General features: G+C 43.2%; 1 pseudogene; it reads right to left on the reverse strand.

Annotated features, from left to right (window-relative positions):
• Nucleotides 1–8,810: 8,810 nt before the first annotated feature.
• On the reverse strand, nucleotides 8,811–15,775 carry LOC143687218 (glyceraldehyde-3-phosphate dehydrogenase pseudogene; annotated as a pseudogene).
• Nucleotides 15,776–19,779: the final 4,004 nt, after the last annotated feature.

Raw genomic sequence — 19,779 nt, forward strand, 5'->3', positions numbered from 1 at the left:
CTCTTGGAACAGAAAGTTTCTTGCTTTCTGACTTTGTGTCAAAGGTTTCTTCTTCTCATGCTGATTCTTTGTGGGACAAAGAATAATTGCATAGGGTGTGTCACTTCCACCCAGCACCAAGGTCACTGAACTCAGGATTCAAGAAACTTCACCTGTCTAGTCTCTGCACAAGGAAAATCTCTCCAAGCAGCTTCTGTGCTGTTATCTTTCCTATTGTTTCATGTTGTGCATCATGACTTTTGTTGAGGTATGTTCACTTTATTTGAATTTATTTTCAGATTCGATTTTAATAAACACAGAGAGATCACAAGAAATTGTACAGAGAGCAGAGGGACTGGGGGTCTGGGATGGGAAGCCGACTTCCTTTTCAGTGTGCATCCTTTGTACAATTTGAATATTTTTTATTATTGGCTTTTAAAGCCAAATATGGCATCTCCTGTAGAGTTAAAAACAGAATCCAACTCAAACATGCAAGAGGTGTCTAAAGCCTGTGCACAATTATTGTAAATTCTAAAGAGAGGTGGAGAAGGGGCTTCAGGAACTGGCAGGTGGGATCGACTTGGCCCCAGAAGGAGGGGGAAGGGAGGGGGGCCGGGGGGCAAGCTGGGGTCTGGGCCCAGACATGGGCTCTCACTGTATCATCCCCCAAAGTTGGCCCAGATGTAGGGTCGGGGCCATGTCTACTGACCAGATGGATCCTCCAGGGCAGGCTGTCTCCGGGACTCCTAGGAAAGAGGGAAACCAGCCCACTTCAGCAGGCTGGAGCCACAGAGATGGGACTAAGAGATCAGCGGGCTCACGTTGCAGAGAACATGCTCCTAGCTGAGTTGCTGCTGGTCCCTTTGAGGGCCCTGGGGGTGGCGGGCGCCTGCTGCGGGAGAAGGGCGCCGGCGTCCTGCCCCACCAAGTGGCCTGGGCGCATCCGGGTGCTCACGGAAAGCGGGCCGCCCCTTTCCACCCCTCCCGCAGATCCTAGAGCCCCCTCAGCCAGCCCACAGCAGGCGGCCTCTCTCCCACAGTCCAGAATAGCCCCAGCTGGGCCTTGGGCCAAGCCCAGGGACTCAGCCAAACGCCTGGGCCCCTCTGGGAATTCCCCCAAGTTCCGGCTGGGACAAGGGCGATCATCTGCTTTACTAGTGAAAACAACAAAAACAAAAACAGGAGAGAGATGTCCTATCACCTGGGGACTCAGAACAGATGCTGCGGCTCCAAAGGGAGAACAAGAGTAGGAAATCTCAGGAATGTCACTCAAATAAATTTAGACTTTAATCATGTAAGTTTGGAGAGCAATTTAGATGTGAGGGTTAGACCCTCCCTTTGAGCTCCAGGGCCCTGGGGCTTCTCTCCAAAGAGAATAGTTGTTGGTCAAGTTCCTTCCTGAACTGGAAACCCCCAAGGAGAGCACTGCCTGAAAACACTACTTGGTGGCCAGAGAGAGAACGGGGAAGGTTCTGCATTGGAAGTTTTCTTCTGTTCACTGTGTTGTCTCCTTTTGCCTCAAGTCCTTTTTTTCTGTTGTTGTTGTGTGTGTGTGTGTGCATATGTGCGTGTGTCTCTGCCTTTCATGGGAGAGACTTTCCTCAAATGTCTGGTACCAAGGCCTGATGAGTGGATGTGGGGCTTGTCTGAACATCCCCCAAAAGTGATTCGTGGTTCCTGAAGTTCAGTAGGCAGTTTCCTACTTTATTCTCCTTGGTCAGCAGGGCCTCCTCATCTGTGCTTGGTCCCAAAGGCACTAAAGTTCCAGAACCTTCTCCACTAGGTTGTCAACAGTCATTGGCGATCCTTTTACAAAATTCTACTGGCGTCTCCTCTGTTTGGTTCCCTCTCCCATTCTCTCTGCCCTTATGGATTTAAACCTTTTAAATGATTTTATGTTATATTTTGGGGGGAGTGTGTGCATGGCCTGGAAATCGAACCCTGGTCTCCTGCATGGAAGGCGAGCATTCTACCACTGAACCACCCATGCATAAAAGGAGTTATTTTTCTTTTAAATTATTTTATGGTGATTTTAGAAGGGTTTGGAGAGGAAGTAAGCATAAACACATGTTCTATCTGCCATTTTTAAACTGCAAGTCCAACATGCATACTGTGATGTTTACTTTCTATTGTAGAGACAACCTGGAACCACAACAACAAAATAAGTGAAGAAGTTGAGAGCACGTGTGCAGTCAACATTTGGAGATGCTTCATTATATGAAGAAGCAGAGAAATGCAGTACCAGGGATGGATCAAGTCCAGGTGTTTGTTTTATAGATCAGAGATACAAGACTGAGGTACTTTTACACCAATGTTTTCAGGAGTATTATTCACAATAGCCAAAAAGTAGAAATAACCCACGTGTCCATCAATAGATGAATGGATAAACAAAATGTAGTGTATACATGCGATAGAATATTATTATCTATAAAAATGAATGATGTACTAATACCTCTTACAGCATGGATGAACTATGAAAACATTATGCTATGTGAAATAAACCAGAGACAAAGGGCATGTTGCATGAGTCCACTGAAATATCTGCAGTAAATGAATTTATAAAAACAGAAAGTGGATTAGAGGTTACCAGGGCCTGGGGGCTGGGAGAAATTGGAGTTTTTGCTTGATAGGTGCAGACTTTCTGTTTGGGGTGGACAAACCCCAAGGACAAGTTTTGGTAATGGAGGGTGGTGATAGTTATACAACAGTTTGAGTGTAATTAATGCCACAGAATTGTACACTTGAAGGTGACTAAAATGGCGACCTTTGTGTAATATATATGCCACCACAATAAAAATCTTCAAAGAATTTTAAAATTACTTAAAAAAAAAAAGATATAGGGAAGATTCTACTTATATGCTGATGGAAATGATCCAGTAGGTGGAGAGAAACTGATAATGCAGGGGAGGGGGGTAAGTGAAAAGGACTTTCTTAAAGTGAGAGGATGCCCCAAGAGGAGGACGTCATCTCTGCTTTTGGTAACAGAAGAAAAGAAGACAAAGTGCACCCAAGGGTGGGTGGGTTTCAGGCCAATGGTAGGAAAATGAGGAGTCCCCATTCCACGGCCCCTCTTTTCTCAATGAAGTATGAGATTCAGGTCACCAGGAGGGGGAGGGTATGGGAAGATTGAGGAAAGAAATATAGCATACTGCCTCTTAGAGAAATGGAGTACAAATAGCGATCATGAATTTAAAATGAAACTTGGAATGGCTCATCCAGGCTTGGGTCTTTGTTAGGCAAATAGGAAAGAAGAAGAAGCATTTCCTCTTCTTGGTGCGCCCTTGGGCATTTCCAAGGGACGGATTATATTGAGGAGTCAGACCTTTGCTGCTCTGCCCTGCACAGAAGTGCCAGCCAGAGCTTGGGTCGACCAGTAGCTTCCAGGGCCCCCATATACCCAGAGTGGAAACATCTCTTTTTCTTGTAAATAAGTGGCCACACAAGGCTGAGAGCCAGGACAAGTCTCCAAGAAGGAAACGTGAAGAGTGCCTTCCAAAGGCTGGAACAGGGTTTTAACCTTGATCTGAGGTTAAATGACCATCCTAAACCAGGGACAAGGCAGGTGGTGGGAAGCTGGGGGCTCTGAACCCACTGCTGTGTCTCTAACCCACACAGGTGCCTGGTGTGCACTCACTACTGCATCAACATCGCGCACAACTTATTCTAATTCTGACTGTAATTATGGCTTTTACGGATCTATTTCCTCTTTTTCTTTGATCTTAGCTAAATAGCTAAACACAACCATCAATTCTATAAGGTTTTTAATTACCTTTCCTTATATTTCTTGCAGTGTCTTCCAAATTTTATCTCCTTTGATTTAGGTACTTGTCCAAAATAGTTTTTAACGTGAGTCTTGGTGCAGCAAATCTTCTGACGCCGTGTGTTTTGGTGTGCTAGAGCTGCTGTAATGCAGTAAACCAGAAATGGGTTGGCTTTTATAAAGGAGATTTATTAAGTTACAAGTTACAATTCTAAGGCCATGAAAATGTCCAAATTAAGGCATCAACGAGAGGACACCTTCACTCCAGAAGGGTCGATCATGCCCGGGGTTTCTCTGGCGCATGAGAAGGCACACAGCAATGTCGGCTGGCCCTCTTCTCCTGGGTTTCGTTACTTTCAGCTCCTGGTTCCAGTGGCCTCGTCTCTGAGCTTCTTCGGTCACCAAGCATCTCCAAACGTCTGTGTCTGGTTTTCAACTCTCTGCTCTCTGTGTCGGCTCTTTTAAGGACTCCAGTAAACTAAAACTCACCTTGAGTGGGTGGAGTCACAGCTCCATGGAAATAATCTAATCAAAAGCCCACACACAATGGGTCTGCACCCACAAGATTGGATTAAATGCACAGCTTTTCTGGGGTTATAGCAGTTTCAAACCAGCACACCATGTATGCCCAAGAATTCTTTTATCATGTTCTCGCATTTAAAGGATAGCCTGGCTGGATTCTAGGTTCTAAGATTTTTTTCCCTTCATTATTTTGAAAACATTGCTCCATTGTCTTGCATCTTGTACTTCTGTTGAAAAACCTAACACCAATACACTTTTTATTCCTTGTGGGTGATCTTCTCTTTCTCTCTGGAAACTTTCAGAGTGTTCTCTTTGTCTCTGATATTCTCAAATTTCTACAAAATGTTTCTAGCTGTAGGTTTTTCCTACTCTCTCCTCCTTGGCATACTATGGGACCTTCCAACTTGACATATTCCATCTTAAAAATTTTTTTTAATGAGGTATACTTTATATCCAGTGAAATGCACAAATCTTCTGCATTCATAGTTCATCTATTTTTTTTTCCTAATTTGGGGAAATTGATCACCACATTTTTTCAAATATTTCTCCCTTTCCAGTTTTAGCCCTCTATTTCCAGGACTAATGTTTTCTTAATATTATTTTTTCTACTTTTATTCTCCATATTACTCAGATTTTCTTATGTATTTTCTGTTCCTTAGTTTTGTCTTTCTTTCTTTTGGTGATTTCTGATCTTCCAATTCAACAATTCATTCCTCCATTGTATCAGTTCTGCCTTTATTCAATCACTGGCTTGTTTATGCCAAGTATTGTATTTTCACCATAATATGTCTAATTGGTTCTTATGATGTTTTCATGTTCTTATACCCTAATTCTAATATCTTCCTTTAAAAATGTTTATTAGGCTAATTTAAAATTCTTATCCTGATGGCAATACAGTTTGTGATTTTCTTTTGAAAGTGCAGATGCCCTTGAAATATCTTGTTATTCTGGCTTATGAGCTTATCTTCCTGGGGAGTTGTCTTGGTTTACTAAAGCTGCTGGAATGCAGTATACCAGAAATGGGTTGGCTTTTAAAATGGAAATGTATTAACTTACAATTTACAGTGCTTAAGTCATGAAAATGTCCAAATTAAGGCAACAACAAGGTGATCCCTGGACTCTGAATCAGACTGCTGGCATCCAGGTCATATCTGTCACATGGGAAGGCACATGGCTGGCATGTGCTGGGGCTCTGCTGTTGGTTTTGTTGCTTTCAGCTTCCAGAGGCTCCCTCCCGTGTCCTGTAGGTCCTCTCTTAGCTTCTACAGGCTTTTCACTCTGGGCTCTCTTGGCTTTTTCTGCCCTTGATCCTCTCATAAAGGATTCCAGTAAAATGATTAAGATCCACCTTGTTGGGTCACATCTCAACTGAAATAATGTAACCACAGGGTCCCACCCACCATAAGTCTGCACCCACAGGAATGGATTAAAAGCGCATGGCCTTTTCTAGGGTACACGACATTTTCCAAACAGCACAGGGGTATATTCTGTCCTATTTGGTTAGGCAGGCCACAGCTGGATGAGGGCAGGGGCGGGTAGATGACCCCCAGAGAGAAGCATCAGGAAAACACAGCCAATCACCCCTCACCCCACGAAACAACACCAGTCAGGTTTTTACATTTCGCTTTCCAGAGAGAAGCAGCATTAGGAGGACTCATTCCTTAAATTGTCATTTCCCAGGAATGTAAAATGGTGCAGCAGCTGTGGGAAACAGGCCGGGAGCTCCTCAGAAAGGAAACAGAGAATGGCCTTAGGAGCCGGCAGTCCCACTTCTAGTGTATACCCCAAGAGGATGTGTACGCAATGTTCATAGCAGCGTGATTCACAATAGCCAACAGGTGGAGGCAACTCAAGTGTCCATCTACAGATGAGTGGATAAACAAAGTGTGGTAGACACACACACACAATGGAACGTTATTGAGCCATAAAAAGCAGTGAAGTTCTGATACATGTGACAACACGTTGAACCTTAAGGCCCCATGTTGCGTGAAATAAGCCAGACATAAAACCACAGATGTTGTATGAACTCACTCATATGAAATAACGAGGCTATGCCAATTCATAGGGACAGAAAGTAGATTAGAAATTACCAGGGGCTGGGACGTGGGGAGGGGAATGGAAAATTAATGCATAATGAGTCCAGTTTCTGTTTGAGGAATGAAAAAGTCTGGGCAAATGGAAGGTGTTGATGGTAACATGACATTCTGAACATAATGAATAGAATCGTATACTCGAAAGTGCTTAAAATGGGAAATTTTGTGTTTAGTATATGTTACCACCATAAAAATTTAAAAAAAAAAAAAAGAAAGGAAAGTCATTCTCAAGGCTTGGAGGTCTGGAGGGAGAGGAACGAGCAGGCAGTGGCTGGAAGTCGGTTTGTCCCCACCTGTTTTTCTCAGCATCTCACAGACACAGGATGTCTGGGAAGCCCTGATTTCACCCCAAGTGAGCCGGGCGCAGAGATCTGAGTCATTGCAGATGTGGGGGCGGGGGGGGGGCAGGTACTGTTTGCTCTAAAGCAGTGGTGGGGGAAGAGCATGAGCAGAATTCTAGGAGGCTCCCCCCACCCTCCCATTTCATCTTCCCAATTCACAACCATTTTCTCTCTCGGGGAGGGGCCTGGAGCTGTGATAACTCAGCGTCTTGTCTGGCAGAATTCTAGGAGGCTCCCCCCACCCTCCCATTTCATCTTCCCAATTCACAACCATTTTCTCTCTCGGGGAGGGGCCTGGAGCTGTGATAACTCAGCGTCTTGTCTGGCCCCCTGACCTGGCACTGGGTTTATCACTCCATATTACGTGCTTGTCTGCTTGGCCGCCTCGGCCCTGTGACTGAGCATATTTGTCGGAGCAGCCCCAGCACTTTGCAAAGTGCCGGATGGAGTAAGAAAGACCAATTTCACTTCTACAATTATGAGACTTTAGGTGTCTGTATTTGGGACCCAGATTCTGACAGGGAGCTTACTCCTCGCCCTGAGTTGTTCGGACCCCCCTTTCCAGAATGGAGGGCCCGATATTTGCCCTTTTCGGGACGTACCCACACCATGGCCCACGGAACATTTGTGTCTCCACCCTCTTCCCCCCACGTCCTGCAGTTGGGGGCTGCCTGAAGGAGCCTGTGCAGGTGTCATTTGTACCCTGTGGTGTGTCTGCAAGCACGGGCCTCTTCTTTCATTATTAGAAGAGCTGTTTCAGGACCTGCCCATCCGGGGCCGAAAGACAGGGCCTTGGCCCTGCTGTACTGCTCTGGCCTGAACCACAAGCGGATGGGGACAGAAGCTGAAAGGGAAATGAGCTAATTATTTAAGGTGCATGAAGTCAGAGCGTGGAGGAGCTGCCATTTAGAGGAAATCGGCCCATGACTGGAAGCTTTTGAGCAGCACAGCCTCTGTTCCTGCTGTTTAGCAGACAAGAAAAGAGGCAGCACACCCAGATGCCCCAGGGACACACCTCTGCAGGCTCCTCCAGCCCCACCTTTTCCCTCACACACACACACACACACACTCGCCATCTCCAAAGGCCCCTGTGCTTTCTAACGTCCCCTGGCCAGGACCTTGGGTGGCTCAGCGTCCTCTCCCTTCTCAAGGTCTTGGCTGGTGTGCAGGCAGGAGCTGAACTGTTCCAGGAAACCTCACCAAGCTGCTTCCCAGAACTTGGGAGGTGGGGGTAGGGGTGGGGGAGGGGGAAGGGGCAATCCAAAAGGTGATCAGAGTTTCTGTGTTAAAGCAAAAGGAGAGCAGGCCACCGCAAGCATCTAAAGGAGATCCTGCTCAGGGCCACCGTGCAGGAAAACAGCCCTCCCGAGCCTCCAGAATGCCGAGAGGACGCGGCAGGTGCTAGAGGCAGCAGCTCAGCCCTGGTCTGGTGAGGGGCGTGTGGCATGGTGGGGAGCTGGGATTCTGCCCTGGAAGTCAGCTCTTTGCCAGCATCAAGGAAAACAATCTGCAACAGAAAAATGAGAAACAGGCAAGGATGATTTTCCCCAAAGTTCCATTCAATAGACATGAGAGAGACCTGAAGGCTATCACAACAGGAAGAGAGAGAGGGCTCAACTCCAAAGAAGCAGAGTGCAGGAGAGTTTTCTTTTTTAAAATATTTTTATTGACAAATCTTCACACATACAGAGTCCATACATGGTGTACAGTCAATGGCTCACAATATCATCACATAGTTGTGTATTCATCACCACGATCATTTTTAGAACATTTGCATCACTCCAGAAAAATCAATATAAAGAAAAAAGAAAAAACTCTTACATCCCATACCCTTTATCCCTCCCTCTCATTAACCATTAGTGTTTCCATCTACCCAGTTTATTTTTACCCCTTATCCCCCCTATTATTTATTAATTTTGGGGGCTGGGTGTACTTATTGATGGTACATGAGAAGGCAGGGCTCTCAGCCCCTCTCCTTCCTCAGGAGGTCTGGGGTGGAAGCTGTGGAGGATGGGCGAGTCTCAGTGCTGGGGAATGGAGTATACCCAGGACTCCCCAGCAGCTGACAGCCTCTCTTCCTCTCATGCTGTCGCTGGGCTGGTGGTCCAGGGGCTCTTACTCCCTGGAGGCCGTGTAGACCATAAGGTCCACCACCCTGTTGCTGTAGCCAAATCCATTCTCATACCAGGAAAGGAGCTTGATGAAGTGGTTGCTGAGGGCAGTGCCAGCCCCAGCATCAGAAGGAGAAGAGGAGGTGTCACTGTTAGAGGTCGCAAGAGACAACCTGGTCCTTAGTGTAGACAAGGACACCCTTTAGGGGGCCCTCTGAAGCCTGCTTCTTCACCTTCCTGATGTCATCGTACTTGGCCACCTTCTCCAGCTGGCAGGTCAGATCCACGATGGATGCAATGGGAGTGGGGATGCAGAAGGCCATGCCAGAGAGCTTCCCATTCTCACCGCCTTGGTAGTGCCAGTAGATGCAGGGATGATGATCTGGGCAGTGCCGTGGCCATCGCGCCACATTTTCCCGGAGGGGAAGTAATGGTAGTGATGGCGTGGACGGGGTCATGATGCCAACGCTGTCATGGATGACCTTGGCCAGGGCGGCCAGGCAGTTAGTATTGCAGGAAGCATTGCCGATGACCTTGAGGGAGTTGTCCTACTTCTCACGGTTCATGCCCATCACAAACATGGGGATACCCGCCAAAGGGGCAGAGATGCTGCCTCTTTTGGCGCCACCCTTCAGGTGAGCCCCAGCCTTCCCCATGGTGGTGAAGTCACCTGTGGACTCCACAGCACATCCAGGACCAGCATCACCCCATCTGATGTGGGCGGATCCCACTCCTGGAGGAGAGTCATGGGATTCCCACTGACCACACCCTATGGGTAGAATCATACTGGAACGTACAGACCATGGAGCTGAGGTCAGTGAAGGGGTCACCGATGGCATCAACCTGCACTCTGCCAGAGTTTACAGCAGCCCTGGTGACCGGGCACCCAATACAGCTGAACTTGTTTACTCCGACCTTCACCATTGTGCCAAATAGATGTGGCTGGCCCTGCACAGAAATATGAGGCTGTCTGTCGAGCAGGGAGGAGCAGAGAGCCTACTTATTTATTTTTTATCCATATTTTTTTTACTCATCTGTCCATACCCTGGATAAAAGGAACATCAGACACAAGGTTTTCACAATCACACAGTCACACTGTAAAAGCTGTATAGTTATACAGTCATCTTCAAGAATCAAGGCTACTGGAACACAGCTCAACAGTTTCAGGTACTTCCCTCCAGCCACTCCAATACACCATAAACTAAAAAGGGATATCTATATAATACATAAGAATAACTTCCAGGATAACCTCTCAGCTCTGTTTGAAATCTCTCAGCCACTGAATTTATTTTTTCTCATTTCTATCTTCCCCCTTTTGGTCACGATGGCTTTAGGAGAGAGTTTCTAAGAACTGGGTTGAGTTCATGGAAGGTACTGGAAGGAGAAGTAATGGGGTGTGTCCATTCCGTGATGTCATCTCCCGAGTTGACTGTAGAGCCGGGTGGGACACATTCTATGTGGATTCTGGGAGGGTCAAGGTGAGGGAGGCCAGGGGCCTGAAGACAAGAAGAAACCTGTCTCAAGTTTACTCAAGCTAAGGAGTTCCAGGATCACAGGGTTCAGCTAAAATTCAACTCGGTCACCAGATAAACCCTGAAGGTCCTTCCCCCACCTTGGCCTCTGAGGTCTCTTCCACTGCGACTCCAGGTGAGCAAAGCCATTCCAGAAACTGGGAGCCTCACCTGCCAGCGTTTGGGAGGCTGGGCCACACAGGGGCCATCTCAGGGGCTGAGCTGCTGTGCACTGCCTGCTGATCCCCACACCCACCCTGCCCTCTGGCAGCCGCGAGTTCACATCCCTTCCCGCACCAGGCTCTGGAGGGCAAGCTCACGGCCACCTGGCTGTGCTGGGATTCTTTCAGCTCCTTCTGATGCCAGCTGTCAAAGGGGGTGAGACACACTCTGCAGTGCTGGGGAGGGTGGGCTTAGGCTGACTCAAGGAGCTGGAAAACAGCATCCAGTTGTAAAAGCAGATGCTGGCGTGGATGGAAAGCAGTGAAAAAAGACAGTACTGTGTCTCAGTGATTCTGGGAAAACTGCCTTAAATGTCCCGTAATTCTGGGAAATTCCTGAAATTCTAAAATTCAACCACTAAACAAAATGTAGCAAAGGGCTACTGCTCATTTGTAATGAGCCCTTACAAATCAAAAAGTACAAGACAAGAGAATAGAATGTTGAGACAATTGAGCTGAGGTTATGAACATGGAGGTCCCATAAGGAACCAAAAAGGAAAAGAAAAATACTAAGCCTCACTTATCAATAAATTTGAATTTTCAAACTTATTTCGATAGATAATACCTGTTCATGGTGAAAAATCCAGCAATCCAAAAGATATATTGTGGAAAGCATGTCTTGTCTCCACCTCCCTTATGGAAACCAACCATTGTTAGCTTCTTCTAACAATGTTGTTAGAACATTCTTGTGTTTCTTCTGTATTCCTCTAGAATTATACTCTGTGTATTCAAAAACACTCATGCATAAATACCCTCCTTTTCACACAGGGGCAGCACATGCTCTCACTGATGTTCACAATTGGGTTGTTTTGACTGTATTTTCTATTAATAACAATATAGCAGTGAGTATCTGTATTCATTATTCTCTGCTCGTATCTGTGAGAATATCTGTAAAATTCCAAGAAATGGAATTGCTAAGTCAAAGGGTATGGCAATTAAAATTTCCACAGATACAGCCCAACTGCCCTCCAAAGAGGTTCTGCCAGCCCCACACAAGGTATGAGAGTGTATTGCTCTTTGTCCAGAAAACAGTGTGTGCCAGTCTAAAACTATTACGTGCCCCAGAAATGCTGTGTTTTAATGCTAATCCAATCTGGTGGGGGTAACCATTTCTTTCAATCCTATTCAACATTGTAGGATGAAAACTTTGATTAGATTTTCTCCACGAAGAAAATGCTCATGCCCACTGTGTGTGGCCTTTTGATTAGATGGAGATATGACTCCACCTATTCAGGGTGGGTCTTGATTAGTTTACTGGTGTCCTTTAAAAGAGGAAACATTTTGGAGAGAGCTAAGAGCCGAAGAAGACATTTCGAGATCAAAACAGAAATAACCCAGGTACGAAGCAAAGACTCACAGAAATAGCCAGAACCTGAAGAAAGGAAATCTCCAGCCCCAGCAGATGCTAAGCTAAGAGATGAAACCCAGAGTTGTGTCCCAGAGCAGCTAAGTGAAGCATAACAGACACCAAGTGAGGAAGCCCCACAAAAAAACAGGAGCTGAAAGCACTGGAGCCCAGAAGCAAGGGGCCAGCAGATGCCAGCCACATGACTTCCTAGCTGAGAGAGGTGCTCCGGATGGCATCAGGCTTTCTTCAGGGATGATAACTTCTTGTTTGTGCCTTAATTTGTATATTTTCTGGCCTTAGAACTATAAATGTGCAACTTAGTAAGTTCCCCTTTTAAAAGCTGTTCAATTTTTGGTATATTGCATTTTGGCAGCTTAACAAACTAATACAGCACCATAAACCAAAAAGTGAAATCATAGTCTGAAAGACAATATTTACCACATTTTCAAGAGATAAATTATCACTTTTTATGATTTATAAAGTGATCCTGCAGATGAATAATGAAAAATGGGCAAAGGATATGAAAGGTAATTCACAGTACAAATATAATATTAGGTTCCCATTACAGTCTCACCAGTAATTGGAAACAGCTGAATTAAAACAATTAAGTGTCCTTTTTGCCCTTCAAGTTGTCCAAAATGGAAATGATTCATAATACACACCAATAAAGATGTGGACAACTAGTTTCACTTATGATGTTTTGGTATAGCCATTTTGAATGGCAATTTTGTAGTCATCACAAAATTTTAAATGCCATATGTCTTGATGCAGAATTCTACGTCTAGATGTACCCTGAAGAAATACTTGCACACATGTGTAAGAGACATTTGCAGGGATTTTCATTGTAGCATTGTTTTATTTATTTCATTTTATTTATTTACTTATTTTGCAGAATTGTTTTAATAGTAAAAAATTAGATGCAATCTAAATATCATCAGTAAGGTGATGGGTAAAATATCCATACTATGAAATATAATACAACAGTTAAAAAACAATGAGGTAGAGAGATATGTACTGGCATGGAGAGGTCTCGAAGTAAGATGATTCTCAAGTAGGGAAAACTCTGATCCACCCAAGAAAACACCTGAGCCTCTGAGAAGTGGACAAAACGTTATTGCCGCAGGTCCAGAGGACTTCTGTCCAAAGTCTGAGTCCCAAATTTCTTTATTTCTAGATTATATAGGCAAGTGAGTAAGGTAGGGGTTACTAAGGGAACAGGTGGTAAACACTAGAAAAGTACAGAGACGGAACTTGCAGGGTAGGAGTTACTATCTGGCCTTTAGCTGAACTCCTTGGTCCAAGATAAGGGCAGCTCCTGGACATGACAAGAAACAGGCCTGGAGGCTTCCCTCTTTGCACACCGATATATTTGGACAGGCTTGAGTAAGCCTGGATGTGATTTACAGACCTGCAGACATTCTGCTTTTCTTCCTTTGAGAAAGCTTACATTTGTATATCCTTATGAATGCATAAATTTATATAGTGATGCACACAAATACAAAGAGTAATACACATACATGCATAAAGTGATACACATAAATTCATAAAGTTATACAATAATACTGAGGTTAAACTTGCCAACTACCTCAATTCCATTTTAAAGTGTGTTTTTATATAATACATACATATGTAGATGCACTGAAATAATTTGGTGATAAACGCACCACACTTTACCAAGTGTTCCCGAGAAAGACAAGTGTGGAAAGGGGAGGGGAGTGAAGCACTGAAAAAGACTTCCATGTTTTATTCCACAGGTATATCTACGGATTGCGTTTTTACAACTGGATCATGTTCATTGTTAAGTAAAAAATTAATCCTGGGAAAATAGCAAATTTGTCATGTTGAGTATATCTGTGTAGTAGGGTTAATGGATGCTTTTTTTTCCCTTGTATTTCCCAAGTTTCCTACATTGAACATATGCCACTTTCGTAAATTAGGAAAACAATATAAAAACTATTTTAAGGAAAACTATATGCCTACTGTGCATTACTCTGCACCTGCCAACAGCACTGCAGCAATTCCATACACGTGGACATGCATGCACGGGGGCACATTTCTATTGATATGAAGTCCAGAGGAAGACGTACAGTGCATATATTTACAGTTCCCCACAAACCCACAAAGGGTGGGGATCCCATCACCTCTCTGATTTCATCTCATTCCACTTTCCTCCTTGCTCAAAAATGAACTTGTCAAGCTTTCCTTCTATTTCAAAATCTGTGCATTTGCTGTTCCATTTGGCTGGAACCCCACCCTGCAGATATCACGAGGCTGGCTCCCGATTTCCTCCAGCCCTTTGCTCAAAGGTATCTGACCCCTAAGGTCTCCCCTGACCATCCCATACCCATTATCCTGCTTCATTATCTGACATATTATTTATTTATTTAATTGCCTGTCTCTCTCCCCTAGAATATAAGCTCCAGGAGGGCAGGGGCTTTGTCAGGTTTTTTTTTTTCATTGCTGGAAACACAGTAGACAATAAATATTTGCTGAATAAATGTATGGAAACACTCAATACATGGTGTCTCTGTTCATTTATTTTTTTGTTTTTAATTTTTTTCATTCTCTGTTCATTTTTAAACAGTTTTATTTGCACATCATACAATTCAATCTAAGAAAAAAAAATCAATGGAGAGAAGCAAGGGTTAGAGAAAATGTGGAGAAAGAGATGTACCTATTCACAGTCGGTAGGGAAGCTGAGAGGTGTAGCCCCTTGGAGAGCAGTGAGGTGGTTCCACAAGAGGCTAGGGGTGTATATATATACCTGGGGAAACTGAGAGTGGGGACAGGAATGGACATTTGCACATTGGTGTTTATGACTGCAGAGTTTGAGATTCACAATGGACGGAGGTGGCCTAAGGGAACAATGACTGAGGGAAGGAAGGGGGAATTGTGGTGTATACACTCAATGGACTACTAAGCAGCTGCAAGAAGGATTGAAATTGTGAGGCATACAATTAGGTGAATGAACCTTGAGGACAGTATGTTGAATGAAATGTCAGAACCAAAAAGACAAATATTATCATGCCTCATTCACAAGGACTAACTAATATACTAACTCAGAGAATTAAAGTCAAGAACATGTTATCAAGTTTGGGCCTATTATAAAGGGTTCTAGATTGTAAGCTCTTACAACAGTCATATCTATTCTGGAGTTGTAACTGTTATTTCCAAATAAGTTATTTATTTGTATGCATATAATTTGTATGCATATTTGTATGTAACTGTTATTTATTTGTATGTTATTTGTTTGTATAAATAGTTATTTATTTGTATGCATATTTATTTGTATGCATATAATTTGTATGCATATTTGTATGTAACTGTTATTTCCAAATAACAGACTGAGCTATTTGTGTATAACCTGGTAGTTTCCTGGAACTTCTGGTATTTATATGACCCCTGAGACTCACTCAGTCAGAGCTCTGAAGTTATGAAAGTCCAAACTACCCCGTACAGCAATTGTTAAGAGAGCTGAAAAAATGATCAGACTTTGGTTAGAAATATGAATGAAGCCGATCTGGATAGGACTAACATAAATCAGAATACACAGTAAAAGATAATACGGTCCATATATTAAAACTTCAACTTCTGTGTGAGACCAAAGAAAAAGATGTTTATTTGGTGCAAAATTTGTATTTTGGCTAGCACATTTTCTAATTTAACTTGTGTGGTCACTTTATTCACATACCAGAATTACATGGAATCTTCAATAGGGCATGAGATCTTATTGATTTGTCCCAGTTAGTGTGATGCCTCAATACATCTCAGAGTATTTTGGGCAGAGAATAAAAAGTATTTACAAAATCCCCTTGGAAGGCGGGCCACAGTGGCTCAGCAGGCAGAGTTCTCATCTGCAATGCCAGAGACCCGGGTTCAATTCCCAGTGCCTGCCTATGCAAAAAAAAAAAAAAAAAAAAAAAAAAAAAAAAAAATCCCCTTGGAGACTGGGGAGAAAGGAGGAAATACTCAGCTTTCCCATTTGGGGGATTCCTGATATTCTTGCAAGGAGTGGGAACAATCTATTTAATAGGCTGAGCCCTTGATCTTGGGGTTCACCCCATAAGACTTATTCTTGCAAAGGAATTAAAATTATAAGAAAATTTATAATTATGCCTGAGTCACCCCCAGAGTATCTTTTTTGTTGCTCAGATGTGGCCTCTCTTGCTAAGCCAACTCAGCAAGTGAACTCAATGCCTTCCCTACTACGTGGGACATGACTCCCAGAGGTGTAAATCTCCCTGGCAACATGGGACAGGACTTCTGGGATGAGTTAGGACTAGCATCATGGGACTGAGAGAGCCTTCTTGACCAAAAGGGCAAGGAGAGAAATGAGACAAAGTTTCAGTGGCTGAGAGATTTCAGTCAAGAGGTTATCCTGGAGGTTATTACTACACATTATATAGAATCTCTTTTTAGTTTATGGTATATTTGGAGTGGGTAGAGGGAAGTACTGAAACTGCTGTATTCCAGTAGCCTTGATTCTTGAAAACTGCATAACTATATAGCTTTTACAATGTGACCGTGCGATTGTGAAAACCTTGGGTCTAATGCTCCTTTTATTCAGGGTATGGACTGATGAGTAAAAAAAAAAATGACAAAAATAAATAAATAATAGGGTGGGGGGCTAAGAGGTAAAAAAAAAAAGTCAATTGAAATACTAGTGGTCAATGGGAGGGAGTGGTAGGATTATGGGATGATGACTTTTTTTTCTTTTTCTGGAGTGATGCAAATGTTCTAAAAATAATTGTGGTAATGAATACACAAGTATGTGATGATATTGTGAGCCACTGGTTGTATACTTTGGATGGATGGATGTGTGTGAAGATATCTCTAGAAAAATACATTTTTAAAAAAGGATATATATATATATAAATAAATGGTTCTGGACAGGAGGAGAGGTGAAAGGAGACTTCACTTTTTAATGCTCACTCCTATATATGATTAGATGTATTTTCATCAAGCGCTATATCACTTCCGCATTTTACAAAATCTATCGTACCATTTAGAGACAAGCCCTAGCATGTACTAAATGGTTAAGAACAACTGATAGCAGAAAAAAAAGTTAACGTGAAAAAAGTCATATCTGTTTCCCTGTGGTTTTGGGGAAACATTCATATGGTTCTATTTCAGCAGGAGAGTTGGTGGCCCGCCTCTGGCCGGTTGCTGCCCATTCCTCCAAGAAGGAGGCCTAGGACCTGAGAGCAATCAGCACAGCTGGATATCCAGGCAGGGGAGAGCCATGGGTTGAACGATGTTTCTCAAAGCGTGAGAGATGTTAGCTGATCTAAAAGGAAAGCGAGATAAAAAGTGAAATTGGAAATCGCTGGGTTAAATGAAATTAAACCAGGTCCTTTAAGGCAGAACCTTTTGAAGCCTTTAATAGCCAATGTGCATTCTAAATCTCCGGGAGGGTGGCAGCAGTGGGCAGTGCTTCCCGAGCTCTGGTGGTCACAGCATCCTTTCCACAGTTGCTGTAATGTATGGAAGACACAGCTCGGGAAAACTCTGACCTCGGTAATTTCTTAAGGTAAAGGTGTTCCTTATAAAGGAGTCCTGGTTGATGTTAAATGATCAGAATACCTGGAATTCACAACAAACTTGTGATGGCCAAAAAAAAAGAAAGTGGATGAGGACAGCAAAGGCATCGAGACAGCAGGAATAAAAAGAAACTTCAAAATCTATTTCTTAGTTAAAATTGTTGCAGTAAGTTTAAGACCTTTTCCCAAAATAAGTATTTGCCTGAAGCTCCCACTCAGAGGTGTCTGGGCCAGATTAAAGAGGAATCGTGACTTGAGGAATAAGCAGGGTACAACTAAATGAACTCTGCTAAGGTTCAGCAAGCCCCCAGAGACATAGTTCTAGACACCCCGTGGTTTTCACAGTATGCTGGACCGGACTTGTGCAAGCCTACTCTATGCAATTTGCCAACAGTCTGATTTCAGGGCAGAATTACATTGCTGGCTCTTCTAAATAATACTAATGCTTCTTGTAAATGACATCGGTACTTCTGGAAGCCTATAGGTTGTCAGATTTGAAAACATTTAGAAAGGATTTGAACCGTCCCCTTCACAACAAATCTACCCTCCTTAAGCAACCAATGTTAACAGTGGCCCACCCTTCCATGTGCATACGCACATTGACACTTCTATTTTTTTCCTATAGTTATTTTTCACTATCTTGAATATCATCCCATTGCTTTCACTGTTTATTGCATTATCACAATTTAACTCTTTTCTCTGATGGGCAACATATGTCAACCGTAATTTTTTTTTTTTGGGTCATGGTCAGGTACCAGGAATCAAACCCGGGTCTTGCACAGCAGAATTCTGCCACTGAGCCACCACTGCACCACCCACAACTGCAATTTTATTACGAAAAATAAGCACTAGTCAAGTTCCTGCATTATTTTAGGCACTCCACATATTAGTACCAACTCTTTGAATGGGTATAGTTAACCCCATTTTAATGAAGAATCTGATGTACTAACAAGATAAATTAGTTGTCCAAGATTGTAAGCTAAGTGGTGGAGCCACATTTGAACTCTTGAACCATGCTCTGGACATATACCTACAGAGAGCATACAATCTCTTATAATCGAATCCAACTATATGTAAAATCTCATTTCACTGACTGGTGAAAGCTTTCTCTTGGATGGCACCTGTATACCCACATGCTTCCAGTACACCAAGGCAATGTCCTGCTAACACATCTTTACACCCAGGTGCAAATATCTTTTGGGAAAGATCACAGCAGAGTACGTTCATACATACCTCTCTCAGAATTCCTTAAGCAGAAAGGAACCAGTTATGATTATAATTGAAGATAGATGGTTAAGTGGCAGTTTGTTCCACAAGTCCTGAACCCTCAAGGCACCTAATGGATGTGTATGCAAGTAGTTCTAAGAAACACAAATTTGCCCTTCAGAAACAGCACAGGCCTTAAAGTGGGTTTAAAACAAGTCATTGTGAGACTGACCACATATATCTTTGGACACCAGCCACAAGATACAATGGTCTCACAAACATGCTTATGGTGCTATTTGCAGCATCGTTTCTAAGGTTTACATAGGGAGATCCAGGAGAAAGTTTTTCAAGTTATTTGCACCAAGCGCTGCAAAAGAACATGTAATGTCTTTTCCTTTTCATGGGTTTTCATAACTAGACTATTACTGCAGCCAAGAATTATGTCCCTGACGTTTGGGGAAATAAAATCTAACAGAACTCGCTGCTAACAAGACCCACAAATTCCTTAGGGGATCCCGAAAAAAAGGAAAACAAGACAGTAACAGTTGAAAAAACAAAAGATTCAGTAGGCCTATAAACAGGTCAGGTAAGACTAAGACTTGGGAAAATTGACAAGTGTTGGGTTCTATTAGCCAAAAAATCATGAGCTTTCACTTAACTATCCAGTGCAATGGTTTTATTCACCAGGTTTAACAAGGCTTTTTATTCAAGTGTGGGGAATAATCAGACTTTAATCTTTTAAGACCCAGCTTTACATAACCAAAAGGCCTATTTTTCTAGTATCTTAAAACATTCAGCCAAAGAGCCTGCTAAAAAATTAGCAGCCAGGACAGTTTCAGTCCTTGGTTCTCCTCAAACAAGCCTAGGCCTTGGGCAAATGCCACCCACTATTAATTTGTAGACTGCAAAATGTGGCTGGAGAGCATATCACCTTCCAATCCTAGAAGCGCAATGTGTTCCATGTTGCCTAAGCAAAACTTTTTAAAAGTTTTGTTTTGTTACCACCTACAAGGTTTTAAAATAAGCATAACTTTCTCCTTTCTGGCCCAAGTATTATTACCACTCCAAGGAGTTAAACCATTTACTCAGTGTGGCTTAACAGCCTGTAAAATTAAGTGTTATCTCAGATGCCTAATTCACCAAGAAA

This window comes from Tamandua tetradactyla, chromosome 6 (genome assembly GCF_023851605.1).
Source record: "Tamandua tetradactyla isolate mTamTet1 chromosome 6, mTamTet1.pri, whole genome shotgun sequence".
Taxonomy (NCBI): Eukaryota; Metazoa; Chordata; class Mammalia; order Pilosa; family Myrmecophagidae; genus Tamandua; species Tamandua tetradactyla.